This window comes from Ammodytes marinus (assembly GCF_949987685.1).
Source record: "Ammodytes marinus genome assembly, chromosome: 20".
Taxonomy (NCBI): domain Eukaryota; kingdom Metazoa; phylum Chordata; class Actinopteri; order Uranoscopiformes; family Ammodytidae; genus Ammodytes; species Ammodytes marinus.
The window spans coordinates 200524-222500 of record NC_137224.1 but is presented as its reverse complement, the minus strand read 5'-3'; the positions used below and the strand labels follow the sequence as shown (position 1 = coordinate 222500).

Below are 21977 nucleotides of genomic sequence, written 5' to 3'. Positions count from 1 at the left end.
TACAGGGCCGAGGTCTCTCATTCATAATTTACTGGTTTAAATAAGTAATTCTGCAACATAAGAGAAATACTCCAATAACATATTGAAGTCCGGATATTTTTTTCCATTCATTCTTTTTTAAGATTATGTTTTTTTTTTCATGGCATTTTCCATGCTTTATTGATAATACAGAGAGAGAGAGAGAGGGAGAGAGAGAGAGAGAGACAGAGACAGAGACAGAGAGAGAGATGAAATGGGTCATAGAGGGGAATGACATGCAGAGAACAACCCGGGCTGGATTCTAACCCGGGTCTGCTGTGAAGAGGACTGATACTCTATGGAGGAGGGGGGCTTAAACCACTACTACATGAGCGCCCCCTTTGATGCATTTTCTAGACTGAATACCGTCAGGGTGGGGGGTGGAGTGGGGGGGGGGGGGGGGTCTAACCACTACACCACAAACACCTCCCAAAAAGTACAGACTTCTAAAAGAATCTAAATTTTACTGGGGAAAATTACATAATTCAGGAAAACACCTCAGCAGTAACATAGACAACAATGGCCAGGGCAGTGTATTTATTATTATTATTTTTTCATAGCAGTTCAATGTCACCTGTTATAGTAATTCACGCCTCATCTCAAGATTATCTAGCAATTAATTTATGACAAAGAATCTGCAATAAACTATGTAACCTATGTAGTTTTGAGTGAAAAAAACAACAGTGTATCTAACCTATGTCGTTTTTTAAGATATTTCTTTGGCATTTTTATGCTTTATTGATAGTGTAGAGACAGAGTTGAAATGGGGCAGAGAGGGGAATGACATGCAGAGAACGACCGCGGGCTGGGATCGAACCCGGGTCCGCTGCTGGCCGAGGCCCATGGGGGGGACGCCCTACCAACTGAGCTAAGGGCGCCCCTAACCTATGTTGTTTTGAGTGAAAACAATGACAGTGTAACTAACCTGTCATTTTGAGTGAAAAAACAACAGTGAGCCTTATCTCAAGACAATCTAGTAGCAATTCATTTATGACCAAGAATCTGCAATACAAATTCTTGGGAGACATGGTAGTATCTTGGGAGGTAGCAATGTTAGCCAAAACAGCAACTTGCATGATTGATTTATAAGGAACTATGTGTTGACTGTTGTTTTGCTGTGTGTTCACTGGTGTGTGTTGTTATTGCACAATGTTGGCCCACATTGCAGAAGCTCAGTTTCTCCCCTTGCCTGCAACATTTCTTGGACACTAAAGCACCACTAAAGTATTCTGTTTGTGTGTGCTGTGTGTGTGTGTGTGTGTGTGTGGTGTTTGTGTGTGTGTGTGTGTGTGTCTCTGTGTTGTGTTTGTGTGTGTGTCTGTGTTGTGTTTGTGTGTGTGTCTGTGTATGCATGCGGTGTGTGTTTGTGTGTGTGTCTGTGTGTGTGCTGTTTGTGTGTGTGCACGTCTGCTGTTTGTTTGTGTGTGTGTGTGTGTGTGTGTGTGTGTGTATTCTAGTGGGAAAGACCAGTATTCTACACTGTAAACGATCTGGACCATCAGTTGCTTCGACTACATTTCCCCATCTTCCTCTCAAACTTGACTCAACTTGTTTTTCTTCTATTTTTCATATACTGGGACTTTGTGATTATGAGCTCGGTCTGTATTCTATGTCTTCAGATTAAGCCAATTTTTAAGCTTCATTGGATAGTATACAGTTGAAATGTGGAGACAGAGAGAGAGAGAGAGAGAGAGAGAGAGAAAGAGAGGGGATGACCTGCAGTAAAGGTCCACAGGTCGGATTTGAACCCGCGACCACTGCAACGAAGGCCGGAGCCAATATGGTACACAGTACACACTCTATCCACTACACCACCCGGATCGCCACTTTAGACAGTTTATTTTTTCTGTTTCCCCTAATTTTTCGATTTCAACAGTCTCATACTATCGATTAATACATTTGTTTCTACTTACAATCTGCAGAAGATCATGACTCCAATCCTTCATTCTGTGTGTGTGTGTGTGTGTGTGTGTGTCAGTCTGACATTCACCTATTTGTTTAAATCAACTCTGAAGGCTTTTCTGTTTCTCTTTACCTGTCATTTTATTTTTCATTATTTGCCTGCCTATTTTTGCTATCTATGAATCTATGAAAATGCGTCTAAATGTCTTATCTTGATGTATTTTTTTCTGCCCCTGTAAAGGTGCCAACACACTGCACATCGCCGCGGATCACGCGGCGCGGCCAGGGGCGGCGCGGCGCGAATGCTGCGGCCGCCGCAGTAGTTGAAAATATTGAACTTTTCGCCGCCGGCCGCGCCGCGATGGCCAATCAGCGTTGAGCTCCTCCCGACATCACTCGGGTGAGTCTGCTGAGCTACAAGACACGTGAAACCTGGCTGGCGGTGCAGTCGGGAAAGGAGGGATGAAGGGAAAAAGAAGGAAAAGACAGAGAGACAGAGAGACAGAGAGAGAGAGAGAGAGAGAGAGAGAGAGAGAGAGAAAGTTCCAACACATCGATAAAATGTATGACAGCAGTTTAATGAGACACCTTTTAGTAAAAGGAGCAAGGAATAGACTCACATTATAGAAGAGAGAAGGAGAGAAAGCCAGGGAAGATGTACTGCAGATGAGTGAATATGCAGAGACAATAAAAACTAAATACGACAACTGACACTTCCAAACATTTCCCTAAACATCTGAAAATCTGTTTGGGTTTTCTCTACATGTTGATATGCCGGCGTGAATGTGTAGCCTATATGCACGGCCATGGATACATATGTGCGTGTGTGTGTTTGTGTGTGGGCGGGTTGTGTGTGTATGTGTGTGTGGGCGCATGTGTGGGTGTGTTTACGAAGCTTGGGTGGCAGGTGGCGGGGAGTAATGTGTGAGAGGTGCAGTGAGACCAATACAAGGGCCGATGGCAGAGATGATGAAGGCAGAATAGCCTACTTCAGAGACGCTCCCAACAAAAACAAATCAGTGAGGATGACGACGATGATGAGAGAGATGTAAATAGCGGGAAGGAACTGGGCGTGCACATTCAATGAGTCATCGGGCGGCGGGCGGCGGCGGCGGACACAAATGAGCCAAAATGATCACGCGGCGCGGAACCTGCGATTCGCGCGGCCAACCGCCGCGCCGCGCTGTGCAGTGTGTTCGCACCTCAAAGCACTTTAAATGGCCTTCTGTCTGAATTGTGCTATGAAAATAAACTTGCCTTGGTGCTAGAAACAGTATTTTTTGGGGGGATATTTTGCGTCCATAATATGTCTTCAAGTAGAAATGTATTTAGTATTTGTATTATTTAATGTAATTTTACATTTTGGATCTCTCTTTTTGTATCCCCCGTTACTGTACCCCCTGGCAGCTGTACTAATGCCAACTGTCAATAAAATTAAAAAAATAAATAAAAAATAAAGTATACATTGACTAAAGCAATGCAGGTATTGCATACTTTTCATTTATTTAATTGAATTAAATGCTTTTTAAATTATTTTGTTACGGTTACAGCTTAATAAAACTTTTATTCAATGTTATGCTCCATTTTAGTATTTGTATCTCTCTTTTTGGCGGCTGTTGTAATGCCAACTGTCAATCACGTATAAAAAAAGAAAAAAAAAACGCAGCCTACGTCATCACGTCGGTTACGCTCGTTAACGTCGTTACCCCCGCGAACATCAAAGTCAACACTGCAGCTACCTACTGTGTCCGCAGATATTTCCAACCGGAGGAATTTTAACAAGTTGGATTTACATTTGTTCTTAAAGGAAAAGAGTGGATAGCAAGAGGGAGTCCTGCGCCAGCATTGAACGATTTTTTAGCAGTGAAAAGGACACGTGAATTTTCAAACAGACAGGTTTGGCTAGGCTACATGGAGGACTGGATTATGTTAGCTGTGCTATAGGGCAGCGAGTGGACTAGCCGACTATTCCTCCTGCTTGCTGCTTTTTTCTTGGAGCCAGGCCGTCAGATTGGTGAGTCAGAAAACTATTTATTTGGGGTCGTTTATATTTATTTAATGTTGTAAATTGATGAGATATTTGCCTTTTCGTTGAGCAGTTGTGTTTTCATGGTTGCCGACTGACAAATATAATTGAGCATACAAGAGATGTGCTAAAATTATGGTTGTAATCTGATGCTGGGATATGCTACTGGTAGGCTACTGTTTACATGGAGTTGCTGAGTCGTCAGTCTTTTAATGTGTATGCTAAAACAGTAGCAGTAGGCTATTGTGAAAGAGCGGAGGTTTGAACCGCTCCCCCTCTGTATTTCTCGACATTTGGTGTGAGGGACTCGTACTTTTTTTTAATCATATCTGTGTGTGTGTGTGTGTGTGTGTGTGAGAGAGAGAGAGAGCGTGTGTGTGTGAGTGAGTGAGAGAGAGAGAGAGAGAGACTTATTTGAAATCAGCCGAGCGTGCCTGTTTGTTGTTTATTGTTTTTGATTTAGATTTAACAATAGGTTTCAAGTAATTACGTCACTCGAGTCCGTGCAACCGATCCGTTAATTTTAAAATGGTGCTTCGAGTGTCCAACGGAAGGAAATGTGGGGGTCCGTGTCTCTGGCGATGCCGCAGCCATCGCAGCAGGCTCTCTCACTCTCACTTGTGTCATTAAACTTATAAAACTGACTGTATTTCATATCAAACTGATAAAAACGATCCGACTGTGTAGCATATCACGTATGTATAAAGTATTTAATATTTGAGCAGAATAGCAACATTACTGTGATTCACAAAGTGTTCAAACTGAAGTACTTTTTAATGATATCTCTGTATGATGCGTGTGTGTGTGTGTGTGTGTGTGTGTGTGTGTGAGTGTGAGTGAGAGCGAGAGCGAGAGAGTGAGAGAGAGAGAGGTTTAGAATAATTTGGCTTTCAGAACTCAGTGCCTAGCCTCTTACCACTTACATTCTCGTATCCTCTGTTTTATATCTATGCATGAAAATCTCATCATGGTCAAATTGTCGAACACGGTATTTAGGCCTATCTAACGTTATTCCCGCTGAGAACCGTTGGAGCGTGACAGGGAAAGTCTCTGCTAAGGTTAATGTTAATATGCATGTAGGTCTACTGATTTAAATTGAACTGGTACTTTTTCCAACACTACTAGTTCACTTTGTCTGGCAATGGTAGAATGCACTGCTGTTGAAAGTTACTAAAACAATTTGGGGTTGTTTTTAGATTCATATATATATATATTTTAATGAAGCAATGTGTAGCTAGCAACAAGAGTGAGCCTTTTGTAGCAGCTAATTTCGTGGTCATATGGATTTTGGTTCGAGGGAGCAGCCAGACACAGATAGAAGAACGGATAGAGAATAACGTGACCGACTTCGAAGACCTTGGTATGGGCGACAGAAAGCTGCACAGCAAAGAAGATGTTCCGGTGAGTCGAAGGCACAACTGAAATATATAACGATATGGTCTGAAATATTATTATATATTACAGTCTAATTTTTCTGCAACAGTTATTTAAAAAAAAATTGCCTTTAAGCACACGGCGTGGATTAAAATAATTTTACATCATAGCTGTTAGTTAATTTTCTAAAGTGACCACAGAAGCTTAATCAATTTAATATATTTGAAATGTAAAACATTGAGGGCTATCTACCGTATAGCTTTTAAATTTTGTTCTCAGAGCATGCCTGTCACCTTGGGTTGCAGAAGATGTAGGAACAGCACATGCGTGTAAGAAATCCTCCCAGTCAGGGCAAATGCTGAAGTCGATTATGCATAACTAGCAATCCAGTTTTAGTCTAAATGTCTGATTCTGTAATATTCAATGCTATTATTTGACTGTTTAGTCACAATGGCAGTATTCAGTATTTCTTAGTGGCCTCTGATTTTATTGTAAAAAATAATTTATCTAGTGCGTGTGACGTCACTCACGGTACGCAATGTGTCTCTTAATCTTTTCTCTGTTTGAAATCAGTTTTTCAGTGCCAAAATCATAAACAAAATTATATATAAAATGACTTATTTAAAAATTATTGTTTTAACCTTTTTTTATTGATATTGATAGATGAAGCGGTTCAAGGATGAAAGGGGAGAGAGAGAGAGGGGTAGGACATACGCGGGCCAGAGTCAAACCACTGCAACAGGGACTGAGCCCAAATGGTATGTGCTCTACTAGGGCTGGGCTATATGGGCTAAAATCAATATCTCCCACCCCTACACTCTTCCCACCACACCACTGGAGTGCTCCCTAATAGTGATATTATGATGAAAGTCCTACACACATGAAAATGACAGACAATGCAAAAGTCTAATTCAAACTATGCCTCTAATGTAGATCCATGGACTTCTGTTGACAGCACTCATTAGCACTACAGCCACTCATTCATGACCAAGCAACATCCAAATCAAAGGTGAGTGTTTGTAACTCAAATAAGGCTGGAGTCAGTGATAGCTCGCTCAATATAAAAATTGCCTGATAAGAGTGAAAAAGTAGAAAGACTGACTTTGTAGATGAAAAGAGAGAGGTGTGTCATAAAGGTGTGTCTGGCAGTTGTGGTCAAAGCTGTAGGACACACACACACACACACACACACACACACACACACACACACGTGCAAGCACACACGCACACACACACACACACACACACACACACACGAAGGGTGAAATACTGGAAGCTATCCATGAACTTCGACAGAAGTGCCGGTTTATTGGATGGTCATTGTTGCCGGCTTTTTGCTTTTGAAGGTTTCATTGCATTCTAATTACAAGCATTGTTCATCACAACTGGGTTACGGCAATCTTCAGTTTATGTTTTATCTCTCCGCCGTGGGTGTGACTGTGCGAGCAGTTATTTTTTTACTGCATGGTCTGTTCTAGCACCTTATCAGCCATTATGAAATACTGGATGCCGTCCAGGAACTTTGTGCTGGGTCAATGGATGGCTATTGTTGCCGGCTGTTTGCTTTTGAAGGTTACACCTATTGACTAGCAGTGTTCATGAGAACTGGGTTACGGCAATCTTCAGTTCATCTTTCATCTTTCTGACGTGGGTGTGACAGCGCAAACACACACACACACACACACACACACACACACACACACACACACACACACACACACACACACACACACACACACACACACACACACACATTGAGCGGGTCAGACGGATTCTGCAGTCTAGCTTTTATCTTCTGTTCTGAGTCTGTTGAGTGTTTTTGTCTTTACTTTTATCTTGTAAAACTGGTTGGTCTTAGTATTTAGAACCTCGTACTTACTGGTTTTGGAACAAAACTTAATTTTCGATTCCTCTGTATGTCCGGCACATATTGCATAATTTTTTTTTAAATATATTTTATGGGCAATTTTTGCTTTATTAGACAGTGTGTAGAGACATAAATGGGGCATAGAGGGGAAGACATGCAGAGAACTGACCCGGGCGGGATTTGAACCCAGGTCTGCTGCAGGGCCTGGGCCTGGATGGGGACACCCTACCCACTGTGCCACGGACGCCCCCATGTAGTCCATCATTTATGATAAAGTTGACTTGACTTGTCGTATTGTCTGAATAGTACATGTCTCTCCTCAGATTGTGATTTATAATTATTGATGGTGATCAGAGGATCAACTATTTCTCCAGGGTGTATATGGAACCCAGTACAGAGCAGGCCCACGCTCCAGTGAACTGAGGTCTTACAATCCTTACACTATATTGCTTGACACTTGAAACGGCACATATTCAGGAACTCTAGAGTAAATATCAAACTAGCTAAAAAACTAGCTACTTACATTAACCTACAGGATATTCAAATAGCCAAATAATATGACATGTGGCACCTGATCAATAGCCCTCCTACATGAAGGCTGCCTTTAGCACCACCCAGTGTCTGGTGTTATAGTTGTTAGCCTGCTGGGCCTGACATCATTCCTTCTTGCCAGTCAAACATTGCTTATCCAACTTAACTAGCAGTGCTTTCTAAGTTTTAATGTCAAGTTTCATTTAATTAAATTCAATTTATTTACGGCTCTTGACCTCATGGTATGGAGCACAAAACATTAAAATAATAACAGAACAAAACAATGGTGTACAACAGGCTCCAGTTTTACCAATAACTTTTGGTCTTTCTGACCTCAAAAGCAAAATCAGTTTAAACATAGATGGAGGATTAACATAATACCTCGGCAGGTACTTCTTTCTATAATACATTACATTTATATTCTTACACCCAAACAGGACATGACACTCATCACACAAAACAATTGCCATCACAAATGTTACACATTTTTCACACTTTTTCACATGTAGATAAACACATGATAAACAAGCTGTACATTGAAATATACTGTAGAGTCAGGTCAGCTCAGCAGTAAGATTAACTGAGGCTGTGAGACACATATGCCCGCTCACTTCCAAAAAAGGATTACTGCGAAGTGACTTTGACTAGCAGATAAAATGGATATTGACTTCTGGGCTGCGCTCAGCACGGTTTGTTTTAACACTATATTTGGAACTATCAAAGCACTGGAAGCAGGCAGAGAGATAGGAAAACATCAGGCACATTACATGATGTCATTCCTTTGAAACACTCTTTCATTCAACAGACACAGTATGACTGTTCATTTTAAATAAAGATTACTGTGGAGTTCATTTGAATAGCAGATAAAATAGATATGTAATGAGCCAACCTGGCAGGCACATGCTTAATGACATCTACCATGGCTACAGTTTACTCTTTCAACAAACTTCCACTTTGCCTTAACTTTAACATCATAAACGACAGAAAACCGTCATGTCATGTTTGGGTCTTATTTGTTTGAAAGTTACCTTTTCTGATGTTGGAGGATTTGAATGGATCACGTTGACATCACACACACACACGCACACACGCACGCACGCACACACGCACGCACACACACACACACACACACACACACACACACACACAGACATAGAGATTTTTACAAATATTCAGTGTTCTATTTTCATTATGTGATACAACCTACCTACCTTATTATAATAAACGTTCATTTGTTTAACCGCTATATTTGGAACTATCAAAGCAGAGGTTGGTTTAAATGATTTTTTGTTGGAACCACTGAATTATTGACAGATTTAGGGATCATGCTGCTGTCAAAACTTTACATTTATTATGAAAACAAATAAATAAATAGATATGCACACAAGTATTTATACATCTTAAAAGTATAAAATGTCATTCTATTACAAACTAAATGAATTATATTTGAACTTCCTGGCCTAAGTACAGCAATGCCTGTTCTAGCACCTTATCAGCAATTATGAAAATATTGGAAGCTATCCAGGAACTTCCACAGAAGTGCTGGGTCATGGGATGTTCTATTTAGTCAAATGTTTAAACAAATGTGATGCTTAGCTCTGGTAAGACAACTTCATATGACGTTTACTTTTTATGGTTCGAATGCATTCATGTCATGGGAGGAGTCAGAAGAAAGCAGTATAGTAAAGAGTATAAATAATCTGTCAGAATCGCAGACTCAGTATCAGACTTACTGCTCCGGTTGGAAGTCAAGACACCTCGGAATCAAGCTGACCAGCTGATCTACACAACTTCACCAGGTGAGGAAACACTTGGATGGACAGAGACGGGGTGAAACTTTAACAGATTTATCAAAAGACTTTAACTCAACTTTTACTATCAGATTAGTATCTACAGGTTTTCTTTTATCTTTGTTGTCTAGTTTGTTTTTGTGTTAATGGAAAGAGAGTTGACCTACAGTGTCATACACTCACACCACTCTACTTAAATTTAAGGAAGAACTGAAGACGGTGTAGTGACTTTGTTTTACATTTATCAACAGGTTGGAAAAATGGACTCGAGTAACTTGAAGATTGCTGCCCTGGGTCGACCATTCACCCTGGGAATGCTCTATGATGCTCGGAGAGATGCACTGATCCCAGGTAAGTCTTTACTTTGACTACATACAACTCAATTATTTCTAAATCTGTCTGCCTGTCACAGCTCTGCTTACAGGAACTCTGAAGACATTTCTTAAAACAGTAACACTATTTTAACTACAATGTAGTTGTGGGCGTTTCTCAGTAAAACAGTTTAGCTATGCATAATATATTGAGCCAATATACAGTATTATCCTGTGATAGAAGAAACAATTTAATTGTGTTGACTTTGACTACATTCTTCTTATTCTTATATTGGTAATACTTTACAATAAGGGTACATTAATGAACTGTTAATGCTATACATTTTTTTTAAGTATTTATTGAACATGTTTAAAAATATATTAATGCCTATTAAAGGCCTACTTCACCGGTTTGAATATGAAGGTGTATTGAATTCTGAGATCCTATCTAGTATAAATGTGCGAAAAAAATTGAAATCGGTTCATCCTAGCCTGAGAAAAGGCAGAAAGAGTGTTTTTTTTAACCCTATATTTCTCTTTCTCGTGACATCACAGAAAGAGAAATATAGGGTTATACTTTGTAAATATTACTGTGATGTCTTTTACTGTGACATCACAGTAATATCTACAAAGTACGTTTTTTTTTAACCCTATATTTCTCTTTCTGTGATGTCACGAGAAAGAGAAATATAGGGTTAAAAAAACACTCTTTTTGCCTTTTCTCAGGCTAGGATGAACCGATTTTTTTTTTTTTTTACACATTTATACTACATAGGATCTCAGAATTCAATACACCTTCATATTCAAACCGGTGAAGTAGGCCTTTAAGCATCAAGTAAGTGTTAATGCGTAGTTATTAACAGTGTGTTTATGCTTAGTTAACTAATTCTTAGTTAACTAAGCATAAACTAATTCTTAGTTAACTAATGCTTAGTTAAGCATAAACTAAGCATAACAGTTAGTTAATGTTTAGTTTATATTCATTAAGCAAATGCTAAGCATTTATTAACAGTTAGGTAATGCTTAGTAAATGCTTATGAAGCCTAATTAATTAATTAGGCATTAATAAACAGTTAATTAATATACCCTTATTGTTAAGTCAAGTGTTACCGAAACATTTTGGTTAACATATGTGATTGTATTGAGACTGTGCATCCTTAGCCATTTGACGGACATTTGGGTTTTTCATTTTACAACTGTTTAGGCTGTGTTCATGCAAATGGCTTCATATTTGGTCAAGGCTAACGACTTCTGACCATTCATGAATTTTAACTTCAGCTCATATATTAACCCTAAAATGCACAGTGTTATCATCCGCCCACCTTAATAGCCTCCTTAGGCCATTTTAGGGCTCATTGACTTCCATTCAAACCGCAATTTTTTACCCTGCTGCCAATAGATGAAAGAAACCAATTATCTTTTTATTCTTTTGTTTCCTTGCACTTATGTCTTCAATTAAGGGCTGCAACTAACGATTATTTTGATAATCGATTAATCTGTCAATTATTTTCTCGATTAATCGATTATTAATCGACTAGTGTTTTGGTCTGTAAAATGTCAGAAAATGGTGAAAAATGTTAATACATTTTCCAAAGCCCATGTTGACGTCCTCAAATGTATTGTTATGTCCAAAACACACAGATATTTCAGTTTACTGTCATAATAGGATTAAAGAAACCAGAAAATATTCACATTTGAGAAGCTGAAATCAGAGAATTTGGACATTTTTTATTAAAAAATTACTCGAAACGATTCATCGATTATCAAAATAGTTGGCGATTATTTTAATAATCGATAAATAATCGATTTGTCGATTAATCGTTGCAGCTCTACTTGAATTTTTGAATGTTTTGTGTTTTTTATTAATTGCATTGATTTTCTTACATGCCATTGGTTTAATTTACAAGTTGAGATTTAATATTGCCCTCCCCTGCTACTTAGGCCACTGCAGGCCCCATCTGATTACAAAATGACATTCATGTTATTTGTATCACCATATCAATTCTCATTGTACGTAAAATGGCCTCAGGTGTTATTAAGGAGTTTTTTTAGGGATGCACCAATTTCTAAAAAAAATTCATATTTAAATCCGAAGTCTACAGGCACATACAGGAAGTTTTACTGTTGGGTTGAAACACAATTACATTGTCTTACCATACCCCCTCAATCCTCTTATACCTTTTTTTAAATATGACCACAAGCAGTGATCACAAGAGTCAAGAGTAGGTGGTGAAATGAATGCGTGTGTTATTTGGTTGTTTTTTTATACTGTGAGACTGTAGAACTGTGAACCTAATTGCCCTTCTTGGGATAAATAGTTTTTTTTTTCTGATTCTGATTCCGGGTTCAAAGCTTTTATAGTTGTAATCAACAAACAGCCTACTGTTTCTTGGCAAAACGTGGACATTGTTTGCCTTGAAATGGGCACGTTGTTCAATTAATCTCAAAACCTTTGCAACATGGCATCATGTAGGTCTTCAGGTTTTCCTGAATACATTTAAAGTTGATCTGGCATACAGCATAACACCAAGAGACTTTATTGTATGACTGAGCTTGGTGGTGTGATAATAATAACTACAACATTTCTTAAAGGTCCCATATTATGCTAAATGCACTTTTTAAATGTGTTCCAACATATCCATGCGTCCACGGTGTGCCTAGAGACTGCCAAAATATCAAAAAAAATAACAATCTCTCCTTTTCTCACTCTCCCCTTTTCTGAAACCCCCACCCCTCCCCCCAAAAACACTCCAGTCAGAATTATCCCCTTTTCTGACCTCACAAACCGTAAAGCCAGAAGCTTCCACTGTGCAGCCCACACCCCTATTTCTTATTGGTCCACGGCCCTGACAGACAGAGGGCGAGGCGTATCTGGCTTCGCTTCCGGACAGGGGGCGGGGGGAGCTCAAAGATTGTATATTTACGAGGGGACCTGCAACTCTTTTTTAAAAAATAGGCCATTGTGAGATTAGCTGAACATCAGCATAATACAATAAATTATCTGAAAGTTTTTTTCAGCAAACAATTAAAGAAAAACGTATTAGGGACCACTAAGACCATATAATATGGTGTATAATAGAACCGAAAAGTGTATAATATGGGAGCTTTAAGGAATGAATATAAAAGCTGTTGAGGAAACTGATGGCAGGATAAGAAGCTGAAAAATGCAGGAGTCTAATTCAGTATGGTTAGCTTTCTGTGACTTGATATACACAATATAATTTCCCTTTCTCATCGGTTCACTGATGTTTTCCTTTCTTTATAGGTTTAACATTGTGGGATGAAAAAGCTCTAACATTGAAGACAGTTAAAATCCCTCAGCCCGGCAGTGCATTTGGCATTTCCGCATCTGACTCCCTTGAATCCAAGTGTTCCCTGCTGGATGTTGGTCATTCTCTGAAGGCCAACTTCCTGAGTGACCTGGTTGAAGTTGGAGGATCTGCCAAGTATCTGAATGATAACAAGAGATTCAAGAATCATAGCAGGGTGACAGTCCAGTACCAAGCTAGCAGCTGCCACAAAATGTTGTCGTGGACAAACCAAGAAACCATGAATACCCAACAGTTGGATCTCATTAAGCAGGGCACTGCAACTCATGTAGTCACAGGCATCCAATATGGGGCAAATGCATACTTTGTGTTTGACAGTGGGAAGTTAGAGGCCAGCAGAGTGGAAGCCGTGATAAAGAAGATCCCCTTTAATGGTAAGGGTAAGGTAGACATCATGCTGACTGCTGAAGAAAAAGCCCTGACTGAGCAATTCACCTGCACATTCTATGGAGACTTCACTCTTGACAGCAACCCTGCAACGTTTGATGCTGCAGTGGAGACCTTCGCAGAACTCCCGAAGTTGATGGGTGAAGATGGAGAGAACAGTGTTCCAATAGGGGTTTGGTTGACGCCACTTCAAGTCTTTGTTGATGTTTCAAAGCCTGACCTCCCTGATGTGGAGACTATCACAGACAGAAGAGATCTGATCTGGTGTAAGTCATTTTCCATGATTTTTCTTGAGTCAGAAATACACTGCACTAATTACTCTCCACTGGAAACGTGATTGACCATCAGAATGTCTAATGATACGTTTTGGTTTTGTTTTCTCCATCAGATGCCTGTGAACTGAACCTGGACCAGAAAACTGCATACGACACGCTCCATCTGTCTGAGGGAAACAAAAAGGTAACATATGGAGCACAGCAGAAAGATATCCATGATAACCCAAAGAGGTTTACTACATGGCCTCAGGTGTTGTGCAAAGAGGGCTTACAGGGGCGCAAGTACTGGGAGGTTGAGGTGAGCAATACGGGCAAGGAAATAGTTTTCATAGCTGTTGCTTACGGGGGAGTTGAAAGAAAAGGTTCACAAAGTCAGTTTGGAAGAAATAACAAATCCTGGAGATTTGAGAGGAATTCTAATTTAACTGTATGGCATGATAATAACACCTTGTGGAGCGCTCCTTTGCCCTGTACTGGCTTAAAGAGAGTTGGGGTGTATCTGGACTGGCCTGCTGGCACTCTGTCCTTCTACAGTGTCTCTTCCAACACACTGAGTCACCTCTACACTATCCGCACCAGATTCACTGAGCCTCTCTACCCAGGCTTCTGGGCGTATTACGATGGCAATTATGTGCACCTGAATCTGGCTGAATAAGACAGAGTGTTCACATTTAAAGTGTGAGAAACATCCAACACCTCATTTTAGCTTGAACACGCCCCCTTGACAAATTTAGAAACCTAGAAGGACCAGGATGTTTGGTGTGGAGGGTGTGGTAAAGTGACTGTATATGTAATTTTCAGTTTTTCTGTTGATTTCATGCATCAACTTTTTTTCAAACGTACTTGTCCTTCACAGTTTCACAATGAGTGTAAACTTTCATTACTTGGTATAACAGGTTTTTAATTGTAACTTTATTTTCTAATTCCTGGTACTTAAAGGATAATAGCCTATGTTGATACTCTTGCTTTTTCAACACTAGTATGTTGAATTAATTAATCATAGCCAATGCATAAGAGTTGTTTTGTTGAATTTATAGTTTTTGGTTTATTTAGAATTTGATCCTTTTATTCTGTGTGGTATTTTGTGGTATAAAAACGGCTATTTTAATATAATATAATAATCATTTTGTCTTTATTTTCAGTCTGTACCTTAACCCTGACCTAGGGTTCAGTAAATGATTTATTAATCACTAAGTAATACAGAGAATATATGGATAAGAGAAGCGAATATAATTATAATTTTTATTTTATTTATTTTTTTATTTTTTTATTTAATAAATATTTTGATTTTTGATTTTTTTAAGGAAAGGGGTAGGATTAAATAAGTGTATACTTCTTCCTGCTCCTTTTCAGGCATATCTCAACAACACAGATAATTTTATTTGTATTTTTTTTTTTTTTTGTGAAAACATAATTTTTGTTTATTGTATTTCCATGCTTTTCATTTTGTTTTGTATGTGGATATGTCTGAAATAAACTAAATCAAATCAAATCAAATCAAATCAAATAATTGACTGTTCTCAGGAGAGAATTGTTGCTAACAACATTGTTTGAGATATTGATACAGGCTTGCTTAGTCAACACTAGTATGTTGAAATAGTTAAACATAGCCCATGCATCAGTTGTTTTTATGAATATAATGTTGTCGTTTTTCTCTGACCTGATGATGTTTACTATTCTTAGAGGGGGCTATCACTGTTTTTATCATGTTGATTGGTAGTTAGGGTTTTTTTTTCGGTTGATTTAGAATTAATCCTTTTATTCTGTGTGGTATTTTCATAAAAGGCTATCCTAATTATATATAAGATGAATAATTTTGTTTTTATTTTCAGTCTGTACCTTAACCCTGACCCAGGGTTCAGTTAATGACGTATTAATGACTAAGTAATAATTTACTGTTCTGAGGAGAGAAGTGTTGTTAACACCATTGTTTGAGATGTGAAGCAAAATGCTGATGTTTATAGAACTGACTCAATGTCAGATTCCTATGACACTGTAACACATGTTGGACATGTTAACTCTCTTCTATGGCAGAATATTCAATAAAGTTGAATGACCTGAGTTTATGAAGAAGAAAGTGTGTCATTCTTATTATTTCCTGTAGATTGAAAAAATTAAGGTTATAAGACATTAATTAATGTCATGTCAGTATCTCTAAATGCAAAAATTACTTAAATTACATATCTTAAATCCTAAGAAGACAATATGTAGCTTTCCTTCATTACAATAGTAAATAATGCAGAGAAATAGCTCTATTTGCAAAGCTGCCTCTTGTGAAGGATATGTCTAGGACTTTCCCCAGGTATGTAAAACAGCTAACTTCCTCCACCTCTTGGCCACTCACCATAAGTGGTTTTGACAGGTTGCTTTTGCTGGCAGTACACATTGCATTTGTTTTGGTGATGTTCAATGAAAGATGGCTTTCATAAAACCAATTAACAATGGTTGCGTTCCGAATCGCATACTTTCTACTATATAGTATGTAGAAAAAAGATTTAGGATGTCCCGATTCTTGTGGCCAGATTTAGGATGGTTAGAATACCCGGATGGTCTACTTTATGCGGCCAAGATTGTTAGTGTTGAAAAGTGCATCCTATTTGGGCGATTCTGACCCACAATCCAGTGCGCACGTGAAGTGACGTAACATCGACGAAGCCTATAGGTCCATGTTATGAAAACAAACGGGGATGCGACGGATATAAAAGCAAGAGGCAAGATCAAGGCGCAATGTTATGATGAAATAAGAGAGAAAAGTACGTCCCAATAGTATGCCTACTGCATCCTAACTAGATTCTTTTTATCGTCAGATGTAGTATGTAGAATAGAAAAAAGAAAGAGTATGCGATTCGGAACGCAACCAAGGTCTTTTAGTTTTTGTATGTGTTTAATAACTGGGCGTCAGTAAGGCCTGCCACTGAAGCCATGTCATCTGCATCATTAACTAGTGTAAGATTATCCCTATGGCACATAATTAAAAAAATGTTATAATGAAAAAGGGACTGGGGATAGAGTGCATCCTTAATGAACCCTGGTGTTAAAAATAAGACATTATTATACTTTATATTAAATTATATTTATACTTTAATAATTTAATTTCCGCTCTTTATTTTCATATTTATTTTTTAAATCTTGAATTGGTTTGTTTAACCAATTCGTATTAAAAACGACAGTATGAAATGCAAAACAATAATCATTTAGGTATGTTTTGATAATTCTTAAAATATATGGAAGTATTCTAGTTTATTCATTGCTTGATTATTGTAATTGATACATAGCTCGGTGTGTCACAACACGTAGGCAGCCATCTTGAATATGGTTAATGAGAGAATTCTACCTCCAGCAATGCACTGATGATCCACTAGAGAGCAGTGAAGATCGTTCTTTAAGTCTCAGTGTTCTTCTCTAACCAACAGCACCTCAAACTCTACCACCTGTATGTGTCCTACGAGTGTTTGATCACGTTATGAAAAAACAAATAAGTATAGCAATTTCCCTCACAGTAATGAAATACTTAATTATAATTAAAAGTTCTGTCTATTGAATGCATTGATACCTATCAGCTAAATCTCTTAATTGTTCCACATAAATGCTGTGGTCCTTGGGTTGGTCCTGCTAATGTTTTTTACCTCACAAATCAGAAAAAATACATACAATACATTTTGTTTGGCTTGTACTTTTTCCCAAATGGTTCATCCTGAGGTTGTGGTCTTTTTATTTAATTCAACTCGATAATTTGAATTTGCTTCAAATCATGTTACAGATGTAATAGTGGGGTTACGTAATAATCAATCTATTAACAAACTGTTTGAATTATTATTACACTTCCTGGACTGAGTAAAGCTCTATCTATAAAATATATTCTGTTACTGTTGTATCTTAGGGACAACACCTGTCTTTGCAGTTTATTTAAATAGTTAAAGGTATCCAAGTATTTATTCAATAACAATGGTGTGGTCATATTCAGGCCTTTTATCAGTTACTGAAAGGCTGAGGTGAGGTGTGATCACAGTGCATAGTTGTAATTGTGACACTGTGAAAACTTCTGCTTTTCCATTCAAACACTAATTACTAAACCTTAAGGTCATATAGAGTAACACATTTATGAGGTAGATGTATTGTTGTTGTTGTCTGGTCGGCCATGTGCTTACATTAAGTCTTAAAATGCTAGGATCTTAACAATACAAACATTTTACCTTATTACACAAATGTTGGCCATTCATTGGCTCCTTATTCATCTCAAATCAGACAATAACCCTTATGTTAAAACAGGAACACACGCACACCCCATTGTCATATCATACATTTAGCCTATTATTCCAGTTTTTCACAACTTTGGCAATTTGTTCGAAATTACTTCATATCATTGTTTTCTGTTTCTCTTTTAAGATAAGATGAAGAATTAATTGTTTCCCCCGGCCACCCATAGAAGCATTATCACCCACCGCGGCTTGTCCTTTTGATCCATAGGAAACACTGGATAGACTTTTTTGTGTAACATTGGGTCTTGAACCTTGACCCTTTTCTTATCATACAACTAAAGTCACGCCCAAGATGTCAATCAGAGACCAATAAGAGCACAGTGTTGTTTTATATTCAAACTTGCCTTGTCTTGCCTTGCCCCGCCTCTTGCCACATGCAGCATACACTGCAGGCTCTCATTCTCTGTTTCCCTGTGTGCAGTCTGCAGAAGTGCTGGGTCATAGATTGGTCTCTATAGTCCAGTGGTGTCCAAACTACGGCCCGCGGGCGAACTGTTACTAGAATCATTTACCCAAGTATTTGAATAATTGAAACTGAGTCAGGCTTTCTTGAAAAGCAGGTGAAATTTACTTGCAAACAGCATACAAGGGAATCAACATGTATCACAAGTGGGCTTACATGATTGAATACAAAGAAATGAACAGTGTACAGAGATTATATGTCCGAGAAATGTGTAGGCGTATACACTCGGTTTGTGTGTCCAGCCCGTTTTGCTGGCGAAAGCAGAAACATTTTTAATTAGGCAGATAACAGGATATGGGAAATTTAGGGAGTCTTTTCTCCTCAACTATTGTGCACATGAATGCGTCATACCTCTGTATGTGCCAAAATCTTATTAGGCAGTTTCTTCTTCAAGGCTAAACAACAACTTGTAGCAAAACACTTTGGAGTTCTTTAAGTTTACTGGGACAAAGTTCAATAGGCAGAAAGCATGTATTGTGCATTAAAATATTATACAATAAAGCAAATTAAATTCTGTTAACATTCCACCCTTTTTATAATATTTAATGCAACTTTTTGCAACACTTCAAAGCAAAAGGGCAAAGCATATGAGTAAATATATTTCAGTCAAGCAGAATAATATCAAGTACATCAACATCACAGTTGGTGAAAATGCAAGTTTGTGTACTGGTGCAACATCGTCTATGTACAGTTTCAGAGAGGACAGTCTTTTGCAGAAGCCAGGGAACAGGAACCTAGGTCGTCTTGATGGTCAACAAGTCCCTTTTGTGGCATTTTGACGCAAAGTGTCCTTCATATCACAGTCACTGGGGGAATGGTTAGGCATTACCATAACCTATTCAGATTGTTCCTCAGTGTCCAATTGTCCTTATTGAAGCATGGTCAGCTTCGTCTTCTCCTTGCATCTGAAACAGAATGAATTTGAGCAGTAACATGTTCTCAAAAGAAATGCTCATCATTCTGCCAGGGTTGTTTCTAAAATATCATCCTATCCATTTTGCTTGCTCTAGATGTCACAATTAACGCACAACAACATTTTAGGATAGGTTTGATTTCATTCTTCAGTTCACATGTTTTTTCTGTGTTGGGTAGAATCCGCACACACATTGTCTGTGTCTGGGCTCAGTTACACACACACATAGTGCCACCCCTTTTCTCACTGCATGGAGACTACGTCTCCCACGCACATTTTTGCACAGACTGAAATCATACACACACATTCTTGTGCTCTCTCCTTTTCTCCTTTTCACAGAGACTGAGTCTCAGTTAGACACACATGTATTTCATTCATCACATACAGTTTGTGGCAAATAGGTTGCTCTTTCGTCCTTTCTCTCATAACAGCATAACAATTGTATGCACACTTACTAAAACCTTTTATCTCCCTTCCCCTACATACTTTTTCTTTCTTTATAACATCCATAAACAATCAGTTCCAAACAATCTTTTTCCTCTTACACTTTCAACAACATTCTCTTATTCATCTCTTTGGCCACCACCTTTCTCTTTACTGTTCTTTATCTGATTCTCTGGACCTGCCAGCAGAAGAGCAGCTGAGGAGCTGGGGTTTTGGGTCTCAATGGAAAGAGACACAGGAAGGGGTAGAGGAGACTTTTCTTCACCAGTCTCCTTTTTTTTCTAATGTCTATCTTATCATTATCCATATTATGTAATTAAATTTTTAAAATGTATAATCTAAATCAATTTAACAGGGCGAACACCCCTATTCCAGGGCGAACACCCCTATTCCCTCCAATTGATTAAAAAAAATTCACCAATTTAAAACTAGAACACCCTATGTGATGTATTCTAAACAAAACTAATAAGTCTACTCTGCAGTTGTAGACTATTGACAAACATAACAAAACAAAACAAAACAAATAAACAACCTGTCAAAGACTAACTCCTGGGAGCAGTACCCCGTGCCAGAGTGCAGCCCCAGGCTGAGTAGCATCAAGCAGCCAGATATCAATTTGTTTCCATAAAACCTTCCCGAATTACAAAGAACTCTCAGTTTAATGGAACAAAATATACTTTGCCTCCATAAAACCTTCCCAAATTACAAAGAACTCTCAGTTTAATGGAAGAAAATATACCCTGTTTCCATAAAACCTTCCCAAATTACAAAGAACTCTCAGCTTAATGGAAGAAAATATACCTGTCAGAACAAAGGGACCACCCTGGACCCCACACTAATGATCATTTTTGAGACTTTATTTGTTGTGAGTGTATTTCCTCAAACACTACAGGTTGAAATATTTTTCTCTTTAGTGCATTTTCCCAAACACTACGATCAGTTATTCTCCCTTACGGTAAAACCATGAGAAATACTGCTTCATAAGCTAGTTTATCTATCTAATACATAAAACAAAGGAATTCCTAATTCCTGGACAAAACAAAATCAGCTGTTTATATTCACCTGATTTCAAGAAAGCCTCGACTCGCTCAGTTTTGGCTCTGGATTCCGTCACCCCTCCTCCGTCCAAGTAGAGTCTGCAGACAGCCTCTTTTGTAGCAATGTTCACTGGAGGTCTTTTGTCGAGAGTCGTGGACTCCCCCGTGCCCGGTGCAGGCTCTTCTCGTCCAGAGGATGAGGATGTTGGATCCGGCAACTCGAAGGACCATTTGTTACTAGAATCATTTACCCAAGTATTTGAATAATTGAAACTGAGTCAGGCTTTCTTGAAAAGCAGGTGAAATTTACTTGCAAACAGCATACAAGGGAATCAACATGTATCACAAGTGGGCTTACATGATTGAATACAAAGAAATGAACAGTGTACAGAGATTATATGTCCGAGAAATGTGTAGGCGTATACACTCGGTTTGTGTGTCCAGCCCGTTTTGCTGGCGAAAGCAGAAACATTTTTAATTAGGCAGATAACAGGATATGGGAAATTTAGGGAGTCTTTTCTCCTCAACTATTGTGCACATGAATGCGTCATACCTCTGTATGTGCCAAAATCTTATTAGGCAGTTTCTTCTTCAAGGCTAAACAACAACTTGTAGCAAAACACTTTGGAGTTCTTTAAGTTTACTGGGACAAAGTTCAATAGGCAGAAAGCATGTATTGTGCATTAAAATATTATACAATAAAGCAAATTAAATTCTGTTAACACGAACCATTTTTAATTAGCCCGCAGCACATTCTTAAAATACAATGGAATACAGCCCTTTTGTCAAAAAAAGGAAGATGAAGTTGGAGACATAGTATTTAATTGAGAAAAAGCTCAAAGTGTCTCATACCTAGATAGCATAGTGTTTAATGTAAATGACTAGTACGTGGGCGACAGTGGTTTGAAACTCAGTTGTGGCAAATGTTAAAATGGCATTTTATTTCCAGTGGAAATACGCCGTGATAATAATAAGCACAACTACTTAATACAGGGCTAACCATTTTTAATTGCCCGCAGCACATTCTAAAAATAGAATGGAATACGGCCCT

At 38.4% G+C, this 21977-nt stretch overlaps 1 long non-coding RNA gene across 1 annotated transcript in view; it reads right to left on the bottom strand.

The window, feature by feature from the left end:
- LOC307266576 overlaps positions 1–21977 on the bottom strand; it is a 239153-nt gene that overhangs the window by 101908 nt on the left and 115268 nt on the right. The gene's annotated exons all lie outside the window — the stretch shown is intronic.